General features: G+C 38.7%; 2 pseudogenes; both read right to left on the reverse strand.

Moving 5' to 3' along the window:
* The window catches only part of LOC114039756, a 201755-nt pseudogene that overhangs the window by 57836 nt on the left and 132584 nt on the right, over window positions 1-11335 (reverse strand).
* Window positions 1138-11335, reverse strand: part of LOC114039761 — a 15036-nt pseudogene continuing 4838 nt past the window's right edge.

Below are 11335 nucleotides of genomic sequence, written 5' to 3' on the forward strand. Positions count from 1 at the left end.
CCTGATCAAGATACTCCATCTCCCAACTGCAGGGATTTTCACTGGCTGTTCTTCCTATTTGGAACTGTCTCTCTTCTCAACTTAGCTACCCAACTTCCCTGGTTTCCTTCAAGTGCCAGCTAAAATCATACCTCTTATGAAAACACATTATTCCTGCCCGTTAATTCTAGTGTCTTTCCTGCACTGATTATCTCCAATTTATCCTGTGTATCACTTGTTTGTACATAATGGATTGCATGTGACCTCCCACCCTTAGACTGAGAGCAAGGACTGTCTTTTGCCATTTTTTGTAACCCCATGGCTTAGCAGAGTACCTGGCATGTAGTAGATGCTTAACAAATATTGACTGAGTGACTGACCACCATGATTCATAAAACTTGACTCATATGGAGGGAATGCAGATAGTGAATGACTGAGAGGGTTGGAGCTGACTGGCAAGAGCTTTAAGCAAATCAAGGACTGGGGAGCCTGGCAGGGTAAGGTGGTCCTCAGCCAGTAGTTGGGAAAGAGAAGAAAAAAAGGTTTCACCTCCCATACAACCCCACCCCCACTCCCACTACAACTTAGAGAACTGGACATGGCATCTGCCTCCTTGATTCCACTCAGGATCAAGAAAGGGAAACAAACTTGTGTACTGGATCAGGTTGACTTACTTCAGTGATTAGGCATCTGTTTGAGAAGAGTATACATAGAGAAAAGGAGAGAGGAATGAGGAAAGAGAAAGGGAAAGAGAGAAGTATATAGAGGTAAAACAGAAAAGGGAGATACCAGAAGGAAGCAGAGAAGGAGAGAAGAGGGAGATGGCAGGGAGGAGAGGGGACTAAAGGCCTAAGGAAAATGGGAGGAAAGGAGAGTGGGAAGAAAAAGAGAGTGAACTCTTTAACCTCTCTCTACTGTCCTCTTCCTAGCCCAGTCTGAGGCAAGTCCATAGTCTTCCTCAACCTTTCCCAAGCCCCCAAGCCTCCCACTGACCTTCTTGTGGTGATTCTTTCCTTCCTTTTCATCCTTTTTAACTCCTACAACAACCTAGCCCCACCCCCAACTGAGCATGTGTACCCAGGGCTCAACTTGGTCTCTTTTCAGCTTCCTGTGGAGATATTCACCTGTAATTAAGTCAAATGCACACCCCACCTGAAATTACCTTATTGTCAGCTCTGGAGACTGGTTGTGTGCAGTGACAAATCTTCTGAATAAGTATACTGATGCACTGTTTAATATTAGCAGCATAAAACCTGTCACAAAAGCTGTCCAGCCATACCTAAATGTCCAGTCATAAAGATACCCTGTAAGCCAAAAGGGAACCATGAGGTGATGTTTAGAGGAAACAGGGCTGGAACCATCTGTTTCTGGCCCTTTTGCAGTCCATGGGCCCTTTGAACCCTCTCCAAACCCCTCCCTGGGCTCCAGTTATGTCTTATGCACCACACTCTATTTGAATTAATCTGGACATAGAAGGGTTCCAGTCCTCCATGCTTTAGGCAAGTACATAGAAGGGGGGCAACAAGCACAAGGCTACACGGGTTCTAGATCACACTTGGGGGTCAAGACTATGTGAAGATCAGGAGATTTGGATCAGTTTTGCAAAGACAGTAGGGAAAAATTTAGGGTCCGGGAACACTTTGAAGAATGCCTACACATGGACTGGTAGACACAAGGGGGGCAGAACTATGCAGAGACTGGAACCCAGAGTTCAGGGCAGCACATGGGCTGAGGGTTTTACAGGTCTGAAATATTCAGAGTTGGAGGAGGAGGGGAAAATACAAAACAAGGGTACATTGAGGTAGAAGGGGTCAGAACTGCAGAAAGACTAGTGGACCTTCAGGATCTAGGCTACTTAGGGACTGCCTAAGTGGAGCTTTATTAACATCCCATGATTCCATCACATTGCTAACCTACTTATCCCCTTCTTACCTCGACATCTTTGATCTATCCATAGGTAATAAAGGGCCACTTCAACTTCAAATGCACAAATCACAATCAGGATCCCATTGATCTCACACAGACAGGAAACTGACCTGAAAAGATATACTGAAAGAAGGCCCGAGATGAAGCATTCTGGGAAGATGGCAGAGTACGTCAGAAATTTCTGGGCTCTCCAAATTTCCTCCACAGACAGACAGAATATCACCACAAAATGAATACAGAGCAGCAAAATAAAGTGATAAAGCAATTGTCTTCCTAAGACAACTTGAGAGGACCTCAGGAAAGACAGGACCTGCAGAGGCTAAAGTCTGGCCTGAGTGAAATGGAGACACCTCCAGGCCAACTCTGCTAAATCAACAAACAGCAGGCCCTGGAGACAGACTAGGCCTCAAGAAATTTCACTTCAGAAACTTTCATCTAACAAACAGCTTGGGGATCAGATGTCCGAGTGGGGGACAAACTGAAAGACACCTGCTGTTTCTGGACACCAGGCCTAGCGGTGCTGACCAGACATGATCCTAGGCTGTGGCTATGGGCAAGGAGGAGCAAGCACATGCCAGTGAGTGAGGTACCTCAGGAAGCAAGAACCTTTTTAGGGTATAACACTGGGGGCCTTAAATGTGGCTTAGAGGAGGCGAGGTGTGCCTGAGGTTGAACCCCTAGTGAAAATTCAGAAAATTACAGTAAGGAAGACCTCAAGCTTGGGGCACCATTACCCACAAGTCAGGATTCAAACCTGATTACAATAATAACCTGCTAAAGATAAAATAAAACAAAATAAAAATGAGTAAGAAAAGGAAAAACAGTTCCACCATGGATAGCTATTATGGTATGAAAGAAGATCTGGATTCATATTCAGAGAAATATAGTGAGGTTAAACAAGGCCACTCCTATCCCAAAGAGTTACATCCAATGGTCACAAGCCCAAAGAGAGTATTTGGAAGAACTTTAAAAAAGGACTTCAAAAATCAAGTAAGAGAGATTGAGGAAAATTAGAAAAGAATAAAAGTAACCCAAGAAAATTATGAAAAAAAAGTTAAGCAATTAGAAAAAGAAGAAAATCTTAAGGAAAAAAATAACTCCTTGGAAACTAGAATTGGGCAAGAGGAATCAAATGACATTATAAGACACTAAGAAAAACTAAAACTAAAAAAAAAGAAGAGAATTTGAAGCATCTCATTAGAAGAACAAATAATGTTGAGAATAGATTGCAGAGGAACAATGTAAGAATTGTAAGAGTACATGAAAGTTATAATAAAAATAAGAATCTTAATACAATGTTACAAGAAATTATTAAAGAAAATTGCCCTGAAGTTCTAGAACAAGAGGATAAAGTAGGAATGGGGTGGGGGAGAAATCTACCATTCAACACCTGAAAGAGATTACAGGAGGAAAAATTACAGGAATATCATAGCCAAGTTTCAAAACCCCCAGATCAAGGAGAAAACATGGCAGGCAACAAGAAAAAACATGATTTAAATACTGTGGACATATCATCAGTATTTCACAAGACCTAGCAGCTTCTACGCTAAAAGACTGTAGGTCTCAGAACATTGTATTTTGAAGAGCAAAAGAGCTAATATTGTAACCATGAATAACTTACCCAGCAAAACTGATTATAATCCTGAGTGAAAAAAAAAACTTCCATTTAATGAACTGAAAGACTTTCAGGTATTTATGACAAAAGGACCAGAAATAAATTGACAATTTGATATATAAGATCCTGAAGAAATAAAAGGAAAACATTAAAGACTAATATAAGGGACTCATTAAGGTCAAATTGTTTACTTCTAATATATGAAAATGTTAGCAGTATTCTTAGACTGTCATGACTAGAGTAGTTTGAAAGAAAAATTGGGGCTGAGTTGTTAATGATGGAGTTATTCTGAGAAACAAAATTGAGAAGGAAAAGGTTAAAAAAAAGCAATTATCTCATGCAAACTGGGCATTAAAGGAAGAAGAGATACAGAGGAATGGGGGGGGTTGTGGAGGGCTGGCAGTGCTGGAATCTCACTCTCATTGGATTTGAGTTAAACAGGAAATAACATACCCATCTAAAAGGGTATAAAAATCTTCTAAACTGGGGGCAGCTAGGTGGTGCAGTGGATAGAGCACTGGCCCTGGAGTCAGGAGGACCTGAGTTCAAATCCAGCCTCACACACATAACACTTACTAGCTGTGTGACCATGGGCAAGTCACTTAACCCCATTGCCCAGCCCCCAAAATAGTCTTCAAAACAGATAGAAAAATAAGTGGATTAGGGGACAGGATAAGGAAAGGACTTTTAGAAATTTGTGTAGAGTAAGATTTAGGGATGTGGTGGGGAGAAAAATAAGGGAAGGACTCTTAGAGGGGTGGGTAGAATAAAAATAGGAGAATAAGGGGAAAAAGATAAGGTAATAGGGATAGAGTAAAAAGAGAGGCTGAGAAAGAAAATAGTGAGTAAAAACTGGCTGGAGGGAAATTCACAAAGAGTAATTGTAACTTTGAATATGAGTGGGATGAACTTACCCATAAAATGGAAACAAAAGAAAGGATTAAAAATCAGAATCCAACAATATGTTGCTTATAAGAAACACATTTAAGAATGGCAGAGTTAAAATGGAGGGATGGAGTATTTATTATGCTTCAGCTGATGAAAAAAAGGCAGGGGTAGCAATTATGATCTCAAGGTTATGGCTAAAATAGATTTAATTAAAAGAGGTAAACAGCATAACTACATTTTGATAAAAGTTACCATAGACAATGAAGAAACATCAGTAATAAAACTATATGCTCCAAATACAATAATATGCAAATTTTTAAAAGGACTGTTAAATGCAATACAGGTGGAGATAATAGTAATATAATAGTGGGGGATGAAAAGCTTTCCCTTTAAGAACTAGATAAATCTAACCAAAAAAATAAATAAGAAACAAGTCAAGGAATTGAACAGAATTTTAGATAAACTAGATATGATAGATATCTGGACAGAATTGAATGAAAATAGAAAAGAATACACCTTTTTTTTCTTAGTCATTCATAGAACCACTTTAAAAAATTAACCATATATTAGGACATCAAAATTTTGTAGTTAAAAGCATAAAAGCAGAAATATTTAAAGTATCCTTGTCAGATCACAATGTAGATTAAACAATCAAATCTTAAAGAATGAGTGGGTTAAAGAACAAAGCATAGAAACAATCAATAATTTCATTAAAGAGAATACAATAATGATACATCATATCAAAACCTATGGGATACAGCAAAAGCACTGATCACAGGAAATTTTACATTTATAAATACATCAATAAACTAGAGAAGGAGCAGAACAATGAATTGGGTATGCAATTTAAAAAAACTAGAAAAAAACTAAAAATCCCCAACTAAACATTAACTTAGAAATCCTAAAAATTATAGGTGAGAGTAATAAAACTGAATGTAAAAACCATTGAACTAATAAATAAAACTAGGAGTTGGTTTTATGAAAAATAAAACAATAGAATAGATAAACCATTTGTTAGTTTGATAAAGAAAAAAAGAGAGAGAGAAGAAAACCAAATCACTAGAATTACAATTGAATAGGGTGGATATACCACCAACAAAGATAAAATTAAGGCAACTATATGGAGTTATTTTTCCCAATTATATGTCAATAAATTTAGCAATCTAAATGAAATGGGAGAATATTTATGAAAAAATTGCCTAGATGAGCAGAAATAGAATATCTTAAAAGACCTATTTTAGAAAGAGAAATCGAACAGGCCAAAATGAACTTCCAAAGAAAAAAGCACCAAGACCAGATGGATTTACAAGTGAATTCTATCAAATACTTAAAGATCAATTATTTCCAATATTAAATAAATTATTTGATATAATAGGCAAAGAAGAGATTCTACCAAATTCCTTTTATGAAACAAATATGATACTGATACCGAAACCAGGTAGAGTGAAAATAGAGAAAGAAAATTATAGACCAATTTCATTAATGAATATGAATACAAAAATCCTAAATAAAATACTAGGCAAAAGATTACAACAATATATTACAAGGATTATAAATTATGACCAAGTGGTTTTATAGCAGGAATGCAGGGATGGTTTAACATAAGGATAAGATATTAAAAAAATTGAAGAACATGGAACATATTGCATATCAGACTTATGAATAAGTGAACAATTTATGAATAAACAAGACAGAGTGAGGAGATTGAGGTGTAAAATGCATAATTTTGATTACATTACATTACAAAGGTTTTGTACAAATAAAACGAATATAGCCAGGATCAGATGGAAAGCAGAAAATTGGGGGGGGGGATTTTATAGACAGTTTCTCAGTTAAAGGTCTCATATCTCAAATATATAAAGAAATTTATCAAATCTATAAGAATATGAGTCATTCTGTAAATGCAAATGGTCAAAGGATATGAACAGGCAGTTTTCTGATGAAGAAATCACAATTTATAGTCAGTTGGGGAATCACTATGTGATCATGATGGAATACTACTGTGTTATAAGAAATGATGAGGTAGTTGATTTTAGAAAAACATGGAAAGACTTGAATGAAATAATAAAGAGTAAAATAAGCAGAACAAAGAGAACATTGTGTATAGTAATAGCAATATTGTTTTAAGAACAATTTGGGGTGACTAAGTCATCTTGACTTTTATAAATACCCAAATTAACTAAAAAAGGACATATAAAGGAAAATGCTATCTGCCTCCAGAGAAAGAACTGATAAATAGAAGTATGGATAGAATGATTTTACATATGTACACATATTTGTGGCTAATGGTAGACATCTCCAGGGCTGGTGGGGGAGGGGACAAAAAGGAACAATAGAAATGTACATTATAACTTTATAATATATTTAAAAGGAATTGCAAATTGTACATAATTTCATGAACTCTGAGAAAAAGCTGTATCTCCTTGCCTTCATGACTACTTAGATATTTCATTTTTAAGTCTTCTAAAATCTAGCTTCTGACCCCATCACTGCAATGAAATTTCTCCTTCCAAAATTACTAACAATCTCTTGGTAGACAAGTCCATTTTTTTTCTCAATCTTAATGCTGTTTTATTTTTTTTTCTTAATCTTTTTTTTAACCTCTCTACAAGCATTTGACACTAATGACCTCCCTTTCCTCTCTGGATTTTGATGACACTGTTCTATCTTGGTTCTGGCTGACCAGTCTTCAGTTTCTTTTGCTATATCATGATCTGTAACCTACCTCCTAACTGTTAGTATATCCTGGGGGACTCTTCTGAACCCCCTTCTCAGAGCTCTCTCTACGTTCTTTATCTTTGTGACTTCATTAGCTCTCATGACTTTATTTTTTCTATAGAGATGACTGACATCTATATGTATCTCTCTGTACTTTGTCTCTCTCTTGAACACCAAGACTGCATCACTGAACAATCTTTTAGCCATTTCAAATTGGATTTCTTGGAAGCATCTCAAATTCAATATCTTAAAAGTAGCACCCGGACTTCTGCTTCTGGAAGCCAAGATGGCGGAGTAAAAAGGTAGTCACTCTCACCCTCCCCTATCGACCTCTGAATGCCCAGAAAATATCACCCCAGAAAAAACCCTGGAACAGCTGAACCAGAAGAAAGACAGGGAGCAGCAGTGCAGTGGCCCGGGTAAGCTGTCAGAACCCTACAGCCTCCAACTGCCAACCAGGAGGAGATCCTGAAGCCCAGGTGGTAAAGCAAGCAAACATCAACACCTGAATCTCTGAGTGCCTCAGTGAGGGCAGAGGAACCAGTGGAAACCAGCTCAGAAAACCACCAGGTGCCTCGGCATTCTACAGCAAAGGAGTCTCTCAGTGCCTCAGCAGAAATAAGGGAGGCAGCACTGCAAGGGGCCCCAGGCAGATAAACACCCTGCAGCACCCATCTAAAAGGAGCTGAAGAAAGCTAAAGGAAAGGAAAACCAGGCAACCTAGGATTGCCCAAAAGTTCCAGCCTTGCTGATTCCAGCCCAACACCAGGTAAGCTGCCAGAACCCTACAGCCTCCAATTACCAACATAAGAGGCCCCAGCACACAAAGCCAGTGACCAAGACCTAGGCTCTCAACACAAGAAGCTTGGGTCAGTGCCCTCTGCTCCCCATAAGGAGAGCTCAATCTCTATGAAGGCCAGGGAATAAAGAAACACCATGAGTAAAAAGAAACATACCATAGATTCATATAATGAGAAGAGTGAAGATCAAGACAGAAATTCTGAAGAGGACAACATTGTCAACAAACCCACATCTGCAACATCAAAAGGAAATATGAACTGGTCTGAAGCACAAAAAGCCTTCTTAGGACTTCCACTTCTGGGAGCCAAGATGGCGGAGTAAAAATGTAGTTGCTCTCACCCTCCCCTATCAACCTCTGAAAACCCAGAAAATATCACCCCAGAAAAAACCTTGGAGCAGCTGAACCAGAAGAAAGATGGGGTGGAGCAGTGCAGTAGCCCAGGTAGCAAAAGGGATTAACGGGAAAGGCCCCTCTTACCCTGGGAGAAGGGGAGCAGTACAAAACAGGAGTCGCCCAGCCAGCTAGTGGAAATACCCACTTTAGCACACCAGGAGGAGATTCTGGTGCCTCAGCATTCTACAGCAAACGGGTCTCCCAATGCCTCAGCAAAAATAAGGGAAGCAGCACTACAAAGGGCCCCAGGTGGATAAGTACCCAGCAGCATTTGTCTGAAAGGAGCTGATGAAAGCAACCTAGAGGTGCCAAAAAGTTCCAGCCTTGTTGATTCCAGCCCAACACCAGGTAAACTGTCAGAACCCTACAGCCTCCACCTGCCAACTAGGAGGGGATCCCGGAGCTCAGGTGATTGAGCAGGCAAATGCCAACAGCTGTACCTCCGAGTGCCTCAGTGAGGGTGGGGTAACGGGTGGAAACCAGCTCAGAAAACCACCAGGTGCCTCAGCATTCTACAGCAAAGAGGTCTCCCAGTACCTCAACAGAAATAAGGGAGGCAGCACTGCAAGGAGCCCCAGGCAGATAAACACCTGGGAGCACTTATCTAAAAGCAGCTAAACAAAGCTAAAGGAAAGGAAAAGCAGGCAACCTAGATTTACCTGAAAGTCCCAGCCTTGCTGATTCCAGCCCAACACCAGATAAGCTGCCAGAACCCTACAACCTCCAATTGCCAACATAAGAGGCCCCAGCACACAAAGCCAGTGACCAAGACCTAGGCTCTCAACACAAGAAGCTTGGGTCAGTGCCCTCTGCTCCCCAGCAGGAGAGCTTAATCTCTTTAAAGGCCAGGGAATAAAGAAACACCATGAGTAAAAAGAAACGTACTATAGATTCCTATTATGAGAAGAGTGAAGATCAAGACAGAAATTCTGAAGAGGACAAAACTGTCATCAAACCCACATCTGCAACATCAAAAGGGAATATGAACTGGTCTAAAGCCCAAAAAGCCTTCTTAGAAGAACTCAAGATGGATTTTAAAAGTCAAATGAGAGAGGTAGAGGAGTCCTTTAAAAGTACAATTGGCCAATTGGAAAAAAAAAGTACACTAAAGAAAACAAATCCCTAAAACACACAATTGGCCAATTGGAAAAAAAAAGTACAATGAAGAAAATAAATCCCTTAAAAGTACAATTGACCAATTGGAGAAGAAAGTACAAAATCTAACAGAAGAAAAAAATATGTTAAAAATTAGAATTGAACAAATGGAAACTAATGACTCTATGAGAGAGCAAGAATCAGTCAAACAGAAACAAAAAAATGAAAAAAATAGATGAAAACATAAAATACCTCATGGGTAAAACAACTGACCTGGAAAATCGATCCAGGAGAGATAATTTAAAAATTATTGGCCTACATGAAAATCATGATAAAAAAAAGAGTCTGGACAGTATCTCTCAGGAAATCATAAAGGAAAACTACCCTGAAGTCCTAGAACCAGAAGATAAAATAACCATAGAAAGAATCCACCGCTCACTGCCAGAAAGAGATCCCAAATTGAAAATGCCAAGGAATATAATAGCTAAATTCCAAAATTACCAGATCAAAGAGAAATTACTGCAAGCATCCAGAAATGAACAATTTAAATATCACGGAACCACAGTCAGGATTACATAGGACCTTGCAGCTTCTACATTAAAAGACTGTAGGGCGTGGAACAAGATATTCCATAAGGCAAAGGAGCTTGGATTGCAGCCAAGGATCAACCACCCAGCGAAAATGAGCATGAACTTTCAGGGGAGGAGATGGATATTCAATGAAATAGGGGACTTCCAAACCTTCCTGATAAAAAGACCAGAGCTCAACAAAAATTTTGATCTTCAAGTACAAGATTCAAGAGAGACATAAAAAGGTAGATGGGACAGAAAGATACAATATGCTGTTAATAAGGGCAAACTTTACATCCCTACAAGGGGAGATGACACTTGCAACTCTTGAGAATTGTATTGTTATTACACCATGTTAAAGGAGTATACAAAAAGGACCCACATGTACAAAAATATTTATAGCAGCTCTTTTTTGTGGGGCAAAGAATTGGAAATTGAGAGGATGCCATCAATTGGGGAATGGCTGAGCAAGTTGTGGCATATGAATGTAATGGAATACTATTGTGCTATAAGAAATGATGAACAGGCTGACTTCAGAAAAACCTGGAAAGACTTGTATGGTCTGATGCTGAGTGAAATGAGCAGAACCAAGAGAACATCATACACAATAACAGTCATGTTGTGCGATGACTAATATTGATAAACTCAACCCTTCCCAGCAGTACAAGGATCTTATACATCTCCAGAGGCCTCATGATGGAAAATGCTATCCACATCCAAAGAAAGAACTACGGAAGTTGAATTGCTATTTTTTTTCTCTTCTGTTGAGTTTTGTTTCCTCTTTCTGATGGTTCCTCCTATTGGTTCTAATTTTTACTCACAACATCACTAATGTGAAAATATGTTTAATAGGAATGTAAATGTATATCTTATATCAGATTGTGTGCCATCTTGGGGAGGGTGGTGGGGAGGAAGCGGGAGAAAAATTTTAAACTCAAAAGCATACGGAAGTGATTATTGATAAATCAAAATAAATTAATAAAGAAATAAAAATAAAAATTTAAAAATTTAAAAAATAACACTTTATCATTCTCCCCAAATTGACACCTCTTCTGCAGGTCCCTATGCCTATCAATAATACCACCATCACACAAGTTGGAGACTACAGAGTAATCCCTGGCTGATTTCTCTCTGTCTCTCTCTCTCTGTCTCTATGTCTTTGTCTCTGTCTCTGTCTCTGTCTCTCTGTCTCAGTCTCTCTCTCAATTGCCAAATATTGTCAAGTCTATTACCAAACATCTCTTACATTAATCTCCTCTGTTCATATAGTCATCCCTTAATACAGACCTTTGTCACCTTTTACTTGAATTATTACAATAGCTTCCCAAATGGTTCCCTATACCTGTCAAT

Source organism: Vombatus ursinus, unplaced genomic scaffold (genome assembly GCF_900497805.2).
Source record: "Vombatus ursinus unplaced genomic scaffold, bare-nosed wombat genome assembly UNPS02012319.1, whole genome shotgun sequence".
Taxonomy (NCBI): domain Eukaryota; kingdom Metazoa; phylum Chordata; class Mammalia; order Diprotodontia; family Vombatidae; genus Vombatus; species Vombatus ursinus.